Raw genomic sequence first — 15,115 nt, forward strand, 5'->3', positions numbered from 1 at the left:
CTTTTCCGATTTGAAGGACAAAGGCAGGAAGAGTGTCATACTTTTGTTACGAATCTTCGGCAATTATAATAAGATGAGCAAAAAATTGATAAAAGAGAAATATTTCATAAATGACAGCATCAGGGTACCTATGTTTAATTATCTGGTTGCACTGTCCACACTCCCCAATGCTTTCAACTCTATTCTAGCAGTTATCAAACGTGATGGACTGAAACATCTGACGAGCAAAACACATACAGCCTTCGCCTGATGGTAACTTTCCAACAATGCCGAAGTGTATGTAAATGATTTGGAGGTGAGCTTCTAGACTTGACTGTACTCATTCATCCGTGATGGTCTCTGAGTGGCCTGGGATCTGTGCAGAAATACGTGTGATGTGTTCTCTGTAGATGACATTACTCTTTATAAGGTAAAACGTACCACTTTTAATCATTTTCGCCCTTGAGAGTTTTTTTTACCTCTGGGGGTCTTTTCCTGGGATTCCGGACGGAAAACTTCAAGCCCAGATGAATGTATATTGGAGGTCCTTGACAGTAAAGCTTGCCTTCTCTTTTACAGCTTAACGCGTAATATGTCTGTTGCCGCGGTAGAAAAACCCGGCTACCACTACTCTGGCTGCTGCACTTTGGGCAGGCGTGGGGCAACGCAATCTTCATACCCTCTCATCAGAAGGATACTTTGATAATAGAGTACAAGAAACTTGACAATTTGCCTGTAGCACAGATCCTTCGGAACAGCCCATTCCTTTCAATTGAGAAAAATGAGCAACAAGTGTATTGTTCATTCTGGGCAAGAATTGGAAGACTTCTGGGATCAGAGAGACACCGTATTTTTTAAAGGAAACTCCAAGATGAAGCACCAGAGACAAAAAGAATAAAATAAGAGCATATCAAGGATTAAACAGAAAATTATGAAATGTTTATGTGTGTGTAACCAGAAATCAATTTCATAGGTAAGTAAAAATATATATCATTAGGATTCAGGAGGAAGAGACCCTGATCCAGCTGTTGATTAGGTTATATACATGAGTTGACGGAAGTTTCTTCAACTTTATATTTCATTATAGCCTGAGAAGTGGTTGAACGTTTCTTTAACAGCCAATAAATATTAATAATACTCACGTTACCGCAATGAAAAGCAATGAAAGACAAAATCACTAGAAATTTATGGGTGACTAAGTAAAGTAGTGAACCAACAAAGCACCTAACACTGACTCTCATAAAGGGCAAGCTAAGGACATTACTGTAGCTGATCTTGAAACTGTGGATCACCTAAGAGTTTTCCACAAAAAGTACGAAGGCCCTCATGCATAGAGGTGCCATGTTTCATCTCCTCACTGTGGTAATTAGAAGGCTGGCTGGCACATCTAGTGCTCTTGTAAGAGGGTTGTAAGGAATACCTGACAGCTAGTAAGGTATCTAGGATCTTGAAGAGAGGTAAAGAAGTGAAAGGGATGGCTGGGTCTGTTTATTGCTATCTTCCTAACGCTCAAATGAAAACAAATGCACTGTAAGAATCTATGTAATGCAGACCCTTAGCGAGCAAGAAAAGCTCAATATGCAACCAAGGCCTTATTTAAAGATGGGACCGTAACCAAGATCTAAGCAATATATACAAATGTTTGTAAATGTAAAGGACGAATTATTCATTTCTACCACTAGAAACAAAAACTCTCTGACACCCAAACCAAAACTCACACAGTCATACACAAACCGTACCCTTAATGCAGAAGAGTTAACAGACTAGTTCTCACAAAATGTTGAATCGAAATACACCTTAGGCGATTCCTATGTCCTGAAAATACATTCACTGCTTTTTTTATTCAGTTTAGGCACAATAGTTACAGAAGAACAGAAAATTTACCAAAAATGTCAATGCTTCAAACTTCATCATTTTCCAAGCTACCACATTCCTTCCAACTTTTCAATTTTTCCTACAACAGCAAAATACAGACTACTACTTTAGCACGTTAGTGGTTAAATACAACTGCTGAATCCTCTTATCCGTTTCTTACCTCAGCGCTAATCATTTTACTACTTGTTATGGAGCCACATTTTCACATTCTCCACCATTCCAACCCAGGCACCATGGCACCATAGAAGTACTTAATCCCTCCTGTTTGATAAGGCAAACAGTGGCATAATCAGGGGCTATATATGCAATTCAGTACAAAAATAGTTTAAAAGGCACATAGCAGCTCATCTAATGAAAAGCATTCTGCGATGGCCAATTATAAACTCAACTTGGCCACACTATTTATCCTTCCCCACTGGGTACCCATTGAGGAACCTTTGTAATTGCCATTTGTTTTGTACCACAGTGTATGGCACTTCTTCACCCAGAAAATGTTCTATGTATTGTGATTACTACAACTTTTCCATCTCTTCTACAGCTTTGACTACTATCAATTAAAAATAATAATTCACTAACAAAGCTGAACATTTTCCTCACCCACCTAAAATACTTTAGGAACCCATAAACCTTATCTTTGTTATTTCTTACACATGCGTGCCATTCTTTTTCCACTACCTTCAACGAGCTGTCAGTGCCTCACCACCATGTATGTTGTACTCCTCCAGGCAAAGAACCTTGCCACGTGGCTGGTAGTTAGAATACTGAATGTGTTCTTTTACATGCTTAGGTTGAATCACTGAACCTATCCTCGGCCCTACTCCAGTCCCCCCTTATGAAATTAGATAACTTCCCTGCCAGATTTGGAATTCAGAAAGACAACCATAACCGGGGACTACTCTCAAAGCACAAATGAGTTGTACTTAAAACAGTTATTATATTATGAGATATGGAGGTTAATATTCACAGTTTCTATCAAAGGAACTATGGGCAGAGTATGACAGATTTTTAGAAGTGAGAAGTTCATAAGTTATTTGTCAAAGCTGATCTGTCCTTGGGTGAGCTATAATTTCTTGATGTTAAGATTGGAATTTAATCAGTTTTAAGCATATGAAAGGGATAGATTTTTTCTTAGTTGGAGTAATCGAGTATGTAGCAGGAATTTGTGGTATCAGCATGTCCTCCTTATGATGGGCAGTTTGGACGATAGTTAGTCACTGGATTGTGTCTTGCTCTCCCAGTATTACCTAGTAGGGGGCCAAATGAATATTGAGCAGCGTTGTCGGATTTCTTAAATTGAAAATTGGTATGTATTTTTTCTTGCTGGATTTTTATTCAGTCCCTGTTTTGTGTAAACACCTTTATTTGCTGCGTCTTCTTTTAACACTGTTTTATGTGTTGAGTATATGGTGTCATATTTTAATGCCTATTTTTACTGTTGTTATAAATTTGCATTTCTTATCTATTGTAGGGCTTTTATGCTGATAATAAAGATTATTGTTTTATTGGCACTGACCACTGTTGTTTCAGTATGTAGCATCTGCACTCTGGATGAGTGACCGTCTGGCATATATTGTTCCAGTGTGCTGTCTCAGAACAGTCCGGGTTTGGGTGCTAAACTACTTATCGAAAATCTTTACTTTTAGCATTTAATATGTTCTTTATTTACTTATCAACTCCAAAACATTTATTTTTCAACACTGAAGAAATATTTGTTATCTCTTCAAATAACTGACACTATATAACATTTATACTATTTTGAAAACAATCCTGATGTATTTGGAGTTCTGTAATCTAGAATAAACATTATTTTGTGTTGATGATGGAAACAATAAGTTTCTTGTTACTGTTTTTCACCACCATGCCCAACAGCGCAATATACTCCATGGCTGCATCCATGATCATATTTCCCCCCCCTACTATGTCCCTCTCTTGATCTCGAATTGTAAGCACCGAGGTGGTATCTTGAAAAAGCAATCTGCAAAACCATCGCATCACTCACGTAGGAATATTTGTACAAATTTATATTCATGCACTCCCAAAATCCACCCTGAGATGTGAACTGATGAAACAAATGTTTATAGTCGATACAAAGAATTAAGAGTTAATACAGGACTTTAATCTAAATTGGTTGTGGCCCCGCAGTATGCTCGTGCTCGCCACTTAGTAATTAATTACCACCATTTTGAAAGCAGGCGACACAAAGCCATTGTGGATTTTTAACCATACCCAGTCTAAGAAACCATCATTTTTTTTATAGACCAATAAAGTCTCACATACGCAAAATAATCTTTCTTTTATCCTCAGATCTGGTTAAAGCATTGCATGCTCATAGCACCAACAGACCTTCTGGGGCTCAGTGCATGCTCTAGAAATCATCACTACCATAATACAACAAATGCTCTTTGACATTTGTCAGACCACTTTAAATGTAGCCTTTATTTCTTAGATGCTTACCTTTCTACAAGTTAGAAACGGCATTTCTCCAGCCTTTATGACTATATTAATTGGACTTCATTTTTAGTAGTCTTTTGAGATGGCAGCTGCTACACTGATGTTGGGTCTGAGTCCCTCCAGATGCAGACTGGAGTAGAATCATTTTTTTGATGCTAGTCCAGCAATGTGTCATTTTAGTGACACCGATGCGTCAGACTTTCTGATGCATCTGTGGACACTATGCGCAATGGAGCATTGTATAATAGATACAGCACTACCATGGCGTCGTTTGGGTGGCGCAAGGCAGCGCAAAAAATCTGACACATCAATGGCAATGCATCAGATTCTTGTAAATAAGCCCCATAGTGTGCTCTAGTGCATCCTCAGTAGGTAACAAAGGATAACAATATTTTGCTTAATATCCTTACATCACTTAACATAGCACCTGAGACATATTTAAAATAGTGTCTATCCATCCAGATGATCTAGCAAAGGTAATGGAAATCTATGCATTTCCATATTTTTTCAGCCCCTTAGATGATAATTTTAAAGTGCTAGTCCTGCTGCTGGTTTTATATTTTTAATATATCTTCTACTGGATTACTGAAAACAATCATAAAGCATCTTTGACTACAAATAGCTTATCCACCTTTTAAGACATCTTTATTAGAGAAACTTTTCAAAGCTTTCAGTTTCTCAGAAAAGAGGTTTGGCAAATGTCGTAAAACGCTAAAACCACACCATTCACCGCTGCTACTTACTGACAGTTTTCACTACAAATCAGTAAAGGAAATTTGATTAACGCAAAGGAGGCAAATGTTACTTAAGAACAACAATGTATGTTTTTGCTTCTCCTCAAATGTATTCCATTTCTTTTTTTCAAACCACAAAGTAAAACTTCCAACACATGTTTCTCCACTGCAGGCTCTGAAGGCCTGGGTGGTAGTGTGAATATGTAATGGTGTGTTCAATGAAGTGATTCCACCGTGCAGAGCATGAACTGCGTGAAATACCTGGAGTGTTGCTGCTAATCTGAAACTGGAATTGGCAATGTCTTGAAGATTCTGTCAGACAATCTGTCCAGGTTGAGCAGTGTAACTCTACAATGAGTTCATCAGTTTGATGGAGATGCGCAAAGCATCAAGCAAGATCTACAGAGATTTTCTGTACAGAAAAGATACACAAATAGGATGGTACGGGTCCGCATGTTGCTTTCGGAATTAGCCTTGTGTGTGTGACTGAAGACTCGTGCAGGTTTACTGAAAGGCCCACCTGACGCTTTGTGGATCTAGAAATACCTAAGAACACATTGTCCTTTCCAGTTTTGTATTATGAGAGAGGACAATCCAGTTATTTCATGCAATAATGCTATACTCAGAAACTGCATTAGAATACTTATATCAAACATGTGTTGTCTGTTTCATTTTACCATATTGAGCTTTTCCAATTTTCTGCCCTGGACTGATAAAATCTTGCAATATTGCACGTCCCAGTCATTTGGTAGAGCTATCAGACACACTGTGGCACTAGGGTGTCTTTCTGGCATGGTACCCACATGCTTCATTAAACGCTTTGCAAAAAATCCCTTTCTAGATGTAAGTCCTTTTGGTTTGCGGATATATTTGCCTCTGCTACCCAGCTTTGTCTTCCTTTATTTTCACTCTATATCATTTGACCTTGATAACTGGTGTTGTTACATTTGATTCAACAACATTTTTAGATATGTGTGTTGTTGCCATCCAAGTAAATGTTACCCACTACAGCTGTGTGTGCCTTGTCCACCATGAATCTCTCATTGACCATTGTTTAATCTGTTCTGTGTGTATTCATTGGTGACTGATCCTAAACTCCTGTGACTCCGTTTAAACCACAACATGTATGTGCACCATGCATGCTTATTTGTTACCTCCGTGCTTAGTGGCCACATACAGATTGCACCTCATATGCACACACTAAAAACACATTGTCAAATAAAAGCCCGAAGTCAGTGGCCTGCACCACACTTGACAAAAAGAAGAAAACATAAGGAGTACTGGTGCAAGGTAGCTTAGGCAACTCATAGGTCTCCAAAACCTCTTTATCAAAGGGGTATGCACGTGTACCGTAGTAAGAGGGGGTTCAATTGCCTGCTGTTTAAGCTCGTTGAGTATGGCACATGCTTAAACCACCATTCAATGTCTTTCTACTGTAATAAGGAAACAGGAAGAAGCTTTCTTCGAGTAAATATTAGAGATGTATTATTTGGGTGAGCTGCTGCCAACATGACATTAGTATGCTCCCAACCATTTCCTGTGGCATAATGTCCCTAACCACAGTAGGGATATATTTATGATGAACAGAGAGGGGATTACCATAGCTGTCCAAAACCACAACATATTTAAACTGTAAAAACACACACACTGTATGGAACTAGGGCATACCATTTCAAAGTCCAGTAACGCAGTTCTCGGTGGTGCATGATAGGGGTAGTAGGATCAATATGGGTCTCTGGCACATCAGTCTGCCTTTCCCTTCAGTCTTCATGGCATATGTCGTTGATGCCTTTGGTTCGCCCAGTGTCACATAGAGGGAAGGTTTTTTTTAGTACAAATACTGAGAGACTCATTCCCAACTCGACAATTATGTTCTGCAAGTGTCTTATTAAAAGTCTCAGTATATACGTCCTGCTACTTCATCTACATAAAAGCATATCTCTTGTATCATAATATTACAATTATCATCAAAATGACATATTAATACACATGTTTAGTAAATAAGGAGACACTACCTGTTGATCTTAGTTGGCTGAAAACTCACTGAATACTACTGTCACCATTTTTATAATGTGAATAAGGAGTAGGGTAGGGCAGCACGCACAGCCAGGACCACGGACCACTGACTACAGGACCCCTGCTAGGGGGAAACTGCCCACGGCTGCTGCCCATCTGGAGGCACTTGATTTTAAATCAGCCTGGTGCTCCTGCAGTGCTGGTAGGACAGCACGCACGGCCAGGACCACGGACCACTGACTACAGGACCCAGAACCCCTGCTAAGAGGAAACTGCCCACAGCTGCTGAGCACCCGGAGGTGCTTGATTTTAAACCGGCCTGGTGCTCCCTCAGCATGGGATGGGCCCGGGAGCGTGCCCGGGCTAAGACCTGGCCAACAGCAGGCCCGTCTGTGCTTGTCTGTGGCTGGTCGACGCCGGGCCACCCAATTAACATATTTGGACCAAGGGTGAGTATGTTTATATATTTATATATCTGGGCAACCATCCTAACTTACCATTTTTGGAACTCGCTGGCTTGTGCGTGGTCCGCTTTTTGTTTACTTCCCATTGTGTGGTGCGGCATACTGAAGTGGGACTTATGGGGAAATGAAAGAGCTGTGGGCTGCAACCAGTTACCCCACCCCAAAACCTACATCCATAGATCATATGCTGAAGAATGTAGAAGGGCTTGTATCCATGTAAATTGAATTGACTGAGAGAAGGCTGCCCCTGGATACCAGAACAACCCCGCAACAGCACTTAACAACTAGCCCACTCCATACAGCTGTGGTTCTTTGCTCCTTTGAGGCTGTCCCCAGTGTTTCATTCAGATTTCTGGAGTTTATGATAAATTGTCAAGAGTTGCTAACGTGGCACTTTTATCTGATGTATGGCCTCCAGAGTGCCAGCAAAAAGGTATTCCTGAGGCTGCCTCTAGTGTGTCTAATTGGGTACTTAACCAGATGCTAGTGACTCTAACATGGCACTACATTGCATCTAATGGACAATTTCTTTACAGGCTCAAAAGGATCATATCATACAATCATTATGGGAGATTTTAACCATACATTTGAGCCAAATCTTATTGCCCAGGATATAACCAATGAGGAAGATCAAGTTTGCGGTATCCTGGAACTTAAAGAACCCCTAAGAGATATTTAACTAGAGCAGCTCTGCAGGCAGAAGATATTACTTTGGTGCATGGGCTTCATGCATTCAATGGCCGTTCACCCTCTGATATTCATCTTGCTGCAACATTTAGGTGTGGGTCTTATAAAAGCCAAATTGATTATGTACTACTAGATATTGGATTATGAACATTTAGGGGCCTTATATATACTTTTTGACGCACAGCTGCGCCAACGCAGATGTGCGTCAAAAATTTTAACGCCATTCCAACGCGCCATGCGGGCGTCCTATTTAAGGACTGACGTTAGCCGGCGCTGCGGACTGGTCTGAGTAAAAAAAAAATGACTCACTCCAGGCAGCACCGTCGTAGGTGACAATGGGGGTTGTACGTCAAAAAATGGTGCACGTCAGGTCTGAGGCAAACATCAGGCCTCAAGCCGGACTTGCGCCATTTTTTTGACGCACAACCCCCATTGACATGACTCCTGTCTTGGGAAAGACAGGAGTCATGCCCCCTTGCCCAATGGCCATGCCCAGGGGACTTCTGTCCTCTGGGCATGGTCATTGGGCATAGTGCATGTAGGGGGGCCCAAATTAGGCCCCCCCATGCCACTTAAAAAAAACTTTTACAAATACTCACCTGAACTTACCTTTACTTACCTGGGATGGGTCCCATCCATGGGTGTCCTCCAGGGGTGAGCGAGGGTGGCAGGGGGTGTTCCTGGGGCAGTGGAGGGCACCTCTGGACTCCTTTTGAGTCCACAGATCCGTTAACGCCTGCCCTGACCCAGGCGTTAAAAAACGTCGCACATCAGGCTGTGCGCCGTTTTTTAAGGCCCACCCCCTCCTGTGCGTCAAAATGACGCTGGGGTATAAATAAGGCGCACAGGCCTTAAAGTCATTTTCTGGAAGGGAACGCCTACCTTGCATATCATTAACGCAAGGCAGTTTCCCGCTTCGAAAAAATTACGCACACTGTGGAATTCTGACGTCCGCGGGGTCGGGCGTCAAAGTTTAAATATGGGGCAAGGTTTGCGCCGAATGTGCGTCAAAATTTTTGACGCACATTCGGTGCAAACAGAGTATAAATATGCCCCTAGGATTCATATGCAGTTGGTTCAACATGATGAAAGTGGTCCAGACCCTTTAGTACTTTCCATTAGCAAACTACTTACATCAGCTATTTCGCCAAACTCCAGGGAATACGAACAGAAATGACTAATAATGGTAGGAATGTAAAATGGGAGGCTGTAAATTGTCTTCCAAATGCAATAGCCAAACTATACAAGTCTTTTTACACATATGGAAGCCATGCTTACATTCTGGGATGACCGTGGATAGATTATGAAGGAGCATTTGGAACTTTATAATATATAGAGGGACACTTTTGTGTGTAGGTCTTCTATCTTGTGCAGACAATCTTGTCAAAACGGGTGGTTCAACCAAAGATGCAGGAAGGCCAAGTATACTCTACTCATGGCAAATAAGGCTGGGGATACTGGAGCGATCAGAGCCGCTATAGCCAATTACAGGCATGAACTACAGTATGCAAAAAGAGAATGGGAGGATAAACTGTGGGCTGAATTATATGAAGCTGCCATAAACAACATACCACCTATGACAAAGCTGCTCGCTGTCCTGCACATGCTGGCAAGTGGTTCCTTCCAAACAATGGGTGCATTGGTTGCTGGTGTCTCACAACCGTCGTTCTCTGCATTCCTACCAAAACTGTTAGACACAATCATCTCCCTGACACGCCGCCACATCAGCTTCTGCAACACCCAGAAAAAGCAGCAAGAGAACAAACAGGGGTTCTATCAAATCCATGGCTTCCTTCATGTGCTCGGTGCAACTGACTGCACTGATGTCCGCCTCGTACCACCAGCAGCAACAGAGCACTTATACCCGAACTGGCTGTGCTCTGGCTCCGTGCCACACTGGCTGGCCTGGTGGCCGGTGCACTCCACATACCTGTAACAACAGGCACCTCTGGTCCTGGAGATTTTATGGCTGAGGTGCTAGTATGGGACCGATGAGTTTGAGGGGAGGGTGGTGGGAAATAGGTTAAGGGGGGGACAGGAAAAGTTGTTTGGAGACACTGGGACTGGTAGCTGGAGGGGGTTTGGGAGTGGAGGAAGAGGTGGTGGTTGTAGGAGGTGTAACTTTTGTGGATTTGGGTGCAGGTGCATGGGGTGGAGGCTGTCGTGAGGTGGATGGCTGTTGGGTGGGTGTGTTCCTGTGATTGTGTATCTTCGAAGGGGGCGTCACAGACACACTGGGAGAGGACACAGGAGATGTGGAAATGGTAGTGGGGGTGGTGACTGCACGTGAGCGGGGTGTGGTGGTGGGGGTGCTGGTGCGAGACGTAGTGGCTGTAGTGGTAGTGCATGCAGGTGTGAGTGGAGACAAGACTGGGAGGGAGGAGGGAGACGAGGAGGAGGGGGACACAGTGGAGGCAATGGATGTTGGTGTGTCTGTATGTGTGTGATGCTTGCGTGAGTGCCTGTGGGATGTGTGGTGCTTATGGTTGCCCGAGCTTCCCTTGTGTGTTGAGGTGTGTGCAGGCTGGTCTGATGGTGTGCTTGGGTTAGGGTGGGGTACAGGGGATTGGGTCTGGGTGGAGGAAGTTGGAGGGGGAGGCTAGACACAGGGACAATGGCTGCCATCAGTGCTGAGGCCAGGGTTTGCAGGGTTCGATGAAGGGCAGCCTGACCAGAATGAATGCCCTCCAGGAATGCATTTGTGTGTTGCAATTCTCTTTCTACACCCTGGATGGCATTCAAAATGGTAGACTGCCCAACAGTGAAGGACCTGAGGAGGTCAATGGCCTCCTCACTGAGGGCAGTAGAGGTGACAGGGGCAGGGGCAGAGGTGCCTGGGGCGAAGGTAATGCCCACCCTCCTGGGTGTGCGGGCACAGGGCGAGGGCTGAGGGGCTGCTGGGAGGGCGGTGCTGGTAGGGGGGGTGGCGGCTGTACCTGTAGAAGTGGGGGGCACAGATTTTGCCACCACCACAAGGGAGCTCCCATCGGAGGATGAGTCAGTGTCGCTGGTTGCAGATCCTGTGACCGCCGTGGTGCTCCCCTCGCCCTCCGTCCCACTGGTGTATTCTGAGTCAGTGGTGTGGCCCTCCATGGCCATGTGGGATGCAGCTCCCTCGTGCTCCGGTGCCACTGTACCTCCGCCTGATGATGCTGATGCACACAAGAACAGGGAGACCACAAAAAGGGGGGGGACGACAGAAGAAAGACAGGTTGAGTGCATGGCTTACTGCTACCGTTGGCGGACAATACAGACACAGCAGCCCCCTGCACTACGTCGCGCTGTTGGGCTCTACAGATGCAATTCCTGGGATATGGCCTACATGGCTATGGACGACATCTGCACACATAGATGACACAGGGGCATGAATACCTGTACTTGGCACTTTACAGAGGTGGGGTGGCGTGCCACATGGCCTGCATTACGGAGAGGCCTAGCCTACGGAACTCGCCCTGGCCTAGGGAAACCCACAGCCCTCCTCCCCCACCCAGACACCTTCACTGCACGCAAAGTCCGCTGAATGATGTTGTACTCACCCCCTTGTGTCTGCTGTGATGCCCTCAAGCGCCCATCCAACTCAGGGTAGGCCACCGCCAGGATCCGGAACATCAGGGGGGTCATGGTTCGACGGGCACCCCTCTCATGTTGGGAGGCCATCCCCAGCTGAGCCTCTGCCGTCTTCTTGCTCCAGCGGTGAATGTCCTCCCTTCTTTTCCGGCAGTGGGTGCTCCGTCTGTGGTGGACCCCCAGGGTCCGGACGTCCTTGGCGATGACACACCAAATATCCTTCTTCTGGTGGGCGCTGACCTACATGACATGTACAGGGGAAGAAGAGAAGTCATTAACAACTGCACCGTCTAAGTGAGTGGCCCACATCCCTACCCTTGCCATGTGGCACATGCATTCACAGCCCTTCATGCACGCAGAACTGTGCCCCCTTCATTCTTACAACCAGCCCTCTCCACAAAGGCATAGCCCATACAACGTGCTCCTGTTGGTCTGAAGGACCGTAGAGTAGCGTGTACTGGGGGAGGACCCCGTCCACGAGCTTCTCCAACTCCTCTGCAGTGAAGGCAGGGGCCCTTTCCCCAGACGCACGCGCGATTGTACGAGACCGAGGTCACAGCAGCACTTGCAGTGTAGGTCCTCTCCTGTCGAAGATCAGGTATCGAGTGATTGAACAGCTAGAAAATGGCGGTCACGTCCGCGGCGGTCACGTCCGTGCGTACCATCACCGCCGGCGTACATCGTCATTGGCTCCTGGGACCCATAGGGTCCAATGTTAACCAATGCAGCATTGCGCCGCGGTCTTCGACCGCCTACCACGATGGTGTACAACGCCAGCGCAGTTACCTCACATCCCATTGTCCCAGTTTAGAGGTCAGGCAGCCGCCATTTCAGGGGCCCACATGGCCTAATTACAAACTGCGTCATACATACCTAGGCCTTGTCTCACAACACAAATACAGGCCACATTTTGTGTATGACCGGTGTTCTGTGTAGATTGTGGGTACGTACCTCTGAGTTGTTTGACTCTGTGGTCGCTGTTGTCCTTCCTAGGCACCGTCCGCTGGGACATGTGAGGAGATGGCGGAATCCTCAGGTGTACCGACCGCTGGTGGACCTGTCGACAATGGAGGAAAGAAGTTTGATCATCAGCTACAGGTTTGACCGTGCCACAATCCAGGAACTGTGTGCCCAGTTGGAGCCAGACCTGATGTCAGCAATCCGCCATCCCACAGGAATCCCCCCTCAAGTGCAGGTGCTATCAGTGCTCCATTTCCTTGCAAGTGGGTCATTTCACACAACGGTGGCCATTGCATCAGGGATGTCCCAGCCTATGTTTTCCAACGTGTTGTCCAGAGTGTTGTCTGCCCTTCTGAAACACATTCGGAGCTACATCGTTTTCCCTCAGGTGGAGGACTTGCCTACAGTTAAAGGTGACTTCTATGCCCTTGGACATATCCCCAACAGCATAGGTGCCATTGATGGGACACATGTGTAGGAGGCTGGCCTGGCTTGTAGTGGGTACCAAGGGGTACTTACACTCTGTACCAGGTCCAGTTATCCCTTATTAGTGTAGAAGAGGTGTTTCTAGCAGCTTAGGCTGATAGAAGGTAGCTATAGCAGAGCAGCTTAGGCTGAACTAGGAGACATGCAAAGCTCCTACTATACCACTGGTGTCATATGCACAATATCATAAGAAAACACAATACACAGATATACTAAAAATAAAGGTACTTTATTTTTATGACAATATGCCAAAAGTATCTCAGTGAGTACCCTCAGTATGAGGATGCCAAATATACACAAGATATATGTACACAATACCAAATATGCAGTAATAGCAAATGGAAGTAATGCAAGCAATGTAAAGTTACAGTAGATTGCAATAGGAGCACATAGGTATAGGGGCAACACAAACCATATACTCCAAAAGTGGAATGCGAACCACAAATGGACCCGAAACCTATGTGAGCTTGTAGAGGGTCGCTGGGACTGTAAGAAAACAGTGAGGGTTAGAAAAATATCCCACCCCAAGACCCTGTAAGGTAGGTGTAAAGTGCACCTACAACCCCCAGAGAGCACAGAAGTCGTGATAGGGGGATTCTGCAAGGAAAACCAACACCAGCAAAGTAACAACAGTGGATTTCCGGACCTGAGTACCTGTAAGACAAGGGGACCAAGTCCAAGGTCGCGACAGTGTCGAGAGTGGGCAGATGCCCAGGAAATGCCAGCTGAGGGTGCAAGGAAGCTGCCACCAGATGGAAGAAGCTTGGTGTTTTGCAAGAACGAAGAGGACTAGGAACTTCCCCTTTGGAAGATGGATGTCCCACATCGTGAAGAAGCTTGCAGAGGTGTTCCCATGCAGAAAGACCATAAACAAATCTTGCTAGCTGCAAGGGTCGCGGTTAGGGTTTTTGGATGCTGCTGTGGCCCAGGAGGGACCAGGATGTCGCCACTTGGATGAGGAGACAGATGGGGTGCCCAGCAAGTCAGGGAGCCCTCACAGAAGCAGGCAGCACCCGCAGAAGTACCGGATCAGGCACTTAGAAGAGGAGTGAACCGGAGTCCACCCGAAGTCAGAAAAGGGAGTCCCACGACGCCGGAGGACAACTCAGAAGGTTGTGCACTGCAGGTTAGAGTGTCGGGGACCCAGGCTTGGCTGTGCATGAAGGAAATCCTGGAAAAGTGCACAGGAGCCGGAGCAGCTGCAAATCACACGGTACCCAGCAATGCAGTCTAGCGTGGGGAGGCAAGAACTTACCTCCACCAAACTTGGACTGAAGAGTCACTGGACGGTGGGAGTCACTTGGACAGAGTTGCTGAGTTCCAGGGACCACGTTCGTCGTGCTGAGAGGGGACCCAGAGGACCGGTGATGTAGTCTTTTGTTGCCTGCGGTTGCAGGGGGAAGATTCTGTCTACCCACGGGAGATTTCTTCAGAGCTCCTGGAGCAAGAAGGAGGCAGGCTACCCCCAGAGCATGAACCACCAGGAAACAGGCGAGAAAGCCAGAGGGATGAAGCGATACAAGGTTGCAGAAGTCGTCTTTGCTACTTTGTTGCAGTTTTGAAGGCGTCCTGAGGAGTCAGTGGTCCATCCTTTGGCAGAAGGTGAAGAGGGAGATGCAGAGGAACTCTGGTGAGCTCTTGCATTCGCTATCTGAAGAATTCCCCAAAGCAGAGACCCTAAATAGCCAGAAAAGGAGGTTTGGCTACCTAGGAAGGAGGATAGGCTAGTAAGGAAGGTAAGAGCCTATCAAAAGGAGTCTCTGACGTCACCTGCTGGCCCTGGCCACTCAGAGCAGTCCAGTGTGCCAGCACACCTCTGAATCCAAGATGGCAGAGGTCTGGGGCACGCTGGAGGAGCTCTGGGCACCTCCCCTGGGAGGTGCAGGTCAGGGGAGT

The sequence above is a fragment of the Pleurodeles waltl genome, chromosome 9 (assembly GCF_031143425.1).
Source record: "Pleurodeles waltl isolate 20211129_DDA chromosome 9, aPleWal1.hap1.20221129, whole genome shotgun sequence".
Taxonomy (NCBI): Eukaryota; Metazoa; Chordata; class Amphibia; order Caudata; family Salamandridae; genus Pleurodeles; species Pleurodeles waltl.